The sequence below is a fragment of the Oryzias latipes genome, chromosome 21 (assembly GCF_053564925.1).
Source record: "Oryzias latipes strain Hd-rR chromosome 21, Olatipes_Hd-rR_3.1".
In the NCBI taxonomy this organism is placed as follows: domain Eukaryota; kingdom Metazoa; phylum Chordata; class Actinopteri; order Beloniformes; family Adrianichthyidae; genus Oryzias; species Oryzias latipes.
In genome coordinates, this window is record NC_136257.1 from 15,880,671 (window position 1) to 15,883,898 (window position 3,228).

Genomic DNA, 3,228 nt, shown 5'->3' on the forward strand with positions numbered 1-3,228 from the left:
GAAGTCTGAGCATCTTTGCTTAGACTGCTGCCTCTGCAACCCGGTCCCTGGTTGAGCAGAAGAAGATTGATGGATGGATGGGTGGGTGGATCAGAATTGGCCAAAAAAGTGCAAAATTCGAGTTAATCTTTAGTCATAAAGATTTAGATGTTAACTAGTTCTCATTAAACATGTTTACCGAAAATAAACACGGCCTGTCTGAATAAGATGATTTAGCATTTTATATAAAAATTGGAAATTAATAAAAAGGACAAAAACAAACAAGCAAACAAAAATCCTATGTTGAACAGAACTGTTTCTTTAATGTAGTGAAACATTAATTTGTCATTTTTGCTTATTTCTGTCCAAAAAGTGTTTTTTTTTCTTTTCCATTTGGCAATTATTAATAGTTATTTTATCTGTGCTCTAAATAACATTTGGCATTTTTCATTAAATATAGAAATGAATGAAGAGAGTAAAAACAAACAAACAAACAATCAAACAAACAAAAACAGTTTTTATTTTATTTTAGTGAAATATTAATTTGTCACTTTTGCTTATTTTAATGAAATATCTTTTTGTTTTTTACATATGGGATCGATTAGTCGTTACCTTAACACAGGAATTACAATGCAACATTCCCTCCAGAAAACTGGGATAGTCTTTAATTTCAAATTTTAGGCGCCTCGCCTCCCCCTATCGCTGTGCAGATTAGTCTGCTTCTGTTTGCTGATTGGACCAACAAGAGCGCACAGTCTGCCCTCCTCCTGCTGGAACTTTCCATACGTGAACGTGACTGACAGCCACAACAGAAGAGACCTGCCTGCGGTAAGCTTTACTATTCCTTCCAAACTCTGTTAAATGCTAATATTTTGATATTTTGCCGAGGTTAATCTCATGTATTTGTATTTTTAATGCTGTGGACTGACGCTACTTTCGCTAATAGATACGATGCTAACAGGTTTGTCATCGTTTACGTGTATTTCTGCTGCAGACCGTCGATGTTAGCTTAACATGCAGCCATGCTGTAATGTGGCGCTAATGTTCGTTTCATCCTCACAGACAGAAGCTTCGTAGAAAAGATTCAAGATTCAAGTTTTATTGCCGTTTGCACACGCGGTACATCGGAATTTTTCTTTGGCATCTCTCATGTCAGGATAAGTTAAAAAAGGACAAAAGAAAAATTTGAAGAAGAAATAATAAAGAAAATAAAAATAAATAGAATAAAGTTAAAAGTCAAAATTAGACAACAAATTTACATGGTGTATAAAAATATAAATATCAGTAAAATATGATAATGAATATTGCAGAGACCCAATCTGTACAGTCTGTACTGTACAGATTGGGTCTCTGCAATATCCACAGATATGTGGGATTTATGACACGTTCTTCTTTTTAGCTGTGGGAAAAAATGTAATGATATTTTGTAATAGTGTTTATGAGTTGTTGTTGTTGTTTTTGTAATAGAGGTGAAGTTCATTCATATGCATGTTATTAGTGCTGAGAAAAGTGATATTTTATATTGGGCTCTGAGTGTTGTCAAATCACTGAGATTTTATAGAAAAGTCTAAAATCTACATATTTTTATTTGACTGACTAAATTAAGATGTTTTTATTTATTTTATTTTTTCCGTCTTAGAGCTTTTAGTTTTAAGGGTTGTTATCCAGGACACACCAAGAATTTATAGAAAATTCAGGAAGTTGGCACAGGGGAATGTTCTGACAATAAATATGTCAATGTCTCTTGAACAATTTTGTCTTTGTACATTTCTGCATAGTTTTTAATTATTTTTTTTCTCTTTCTTGTTTCTGTTTTTCAGGTGCAGTTATTGGGCCTTTCCTGAAGGACTATAGTTGGTAAATATGATTACATGTCAGTTTTGCAGTTGAACATGAGCAACATTACAGGGATTTGCATTGTATTTTAATGTTCACAGAAATGAACCTAATAGTGTGTTTTTTTTAAGTGCCATGACCAAACTGCAAGCGAACATTTACTACCTATGCTGCTTTTAGGGCCCATTGCTATCAGGTTTACAGTTTTTCCACACTAAAACTAAAGCTTCTTGTGTTGGCATAGATTTAAAATGTGTTTTTGACCCGTGTGTCAACTTCATACTGTCAAAGAGCTTGTAATTTTAAAGACCTGGTAAGGGAGGGTTGCTTTGTATCATGTCCAGTGAGTGGTTTTAAAAACACATTTAATGTGATGTATTTACTACTTATATGTCCAGGAAAAATAGAATATTAACATTGGAAAATATGTATGTAGTGTTCAATAAAACAGTTACTAAGCCTTCTGATGTCACCTATGCAGTGATCTGCTGCTGCCCGACTTGGATGAAAAGGAAGATGCAATGTTTTGCCATGTGGATGACGTGTGCCTTCCAGAAGAAGTACCGGTAAATACGGAGGACGTGGATTTGACTCCTAGTTGTTTTAATATGCAGTAAGTAATCCATTTTATTTTTTTATTCTGGCAGGTGCAAATACCGTAATTTTCGGACTACAAGCCGCTACTTTTTTCCTGCGCTTACAGCCCTGCGGCTTTTTCAGTGACGCGGCTAATTTATGGATTTAATTGGCGGCCGCCTTGTACGTACTTTCGAACTCAGTGAACAGTTTGAATTCTCTATCTAACACCAAGCACGAGGCATTTTTATTCAACACACCTCTTAGCAGCCAAACAGCATGGACTTGACTTCAGGTCTTAGACACTTCAGTCATGGTTCAACAAAACGAAACACGCATGCCCGGCCGCATCCCAGAATCCTTTGGGGCCATAAGACCCAACGTGCACGTGATCGCCGCTACATTATGATGAAGCTTTCAAGTTAAAAGCAATCGTTAAAAGCAGCGTAAAAAAGTCCACCGTCACCAACGGGTTTGGAAAAGCCGGTTTGCTGCGTGACGGAGAGAACAGCGCATGGAGTGAATTTACACTCCATATACGGTTTCTAAGGAAACCGTAAAAGCGGAATTTTGCTTTGAAAAACTCACAGCCTCCGTGTGAGCTGGAGACATCTTCTCCTGCTGATTGAGCTGCGGGGCCGATGGCAGTCTGATGGCTCCCACACGTAACAACGCACCCGCCCCTCATACACAAAACGTACAGTATTAATAAGTCCGATTGCTTTGCACAGAAACGATTTGCTCCATCCACCGGCGCAACAGGGACGAAGTGCTCCTCCTTGAAGCCGCGCTGGCCAGAGGTGTTGGAGTAGATAGGAAGGGGAGACAAGGAGCGCG

The 3,228-nt window shown here is 37.6% G+C and overlaps 1 long non-coding RNA gene across 1 annotated transcript; it reads left to right on the top strand.

The window, feature by feature from the left end:
- The first annotated feature begins 704 nt into the window (after positions 1-704).
- Positions 705-2,429, top strand: LOC110017409 (uncharacterized). Its single transcript, XR_002872495.2, has 3 exons — positions 705-807; positions 1,800-1,836; positions 2,297-2,429. It is a non-coding gene; the product is annotated as an uncharacterized LOC110017409 (long non-coding RNA).
- Positions 2,430-3,228: the final 799 nt, after the last annotated feature.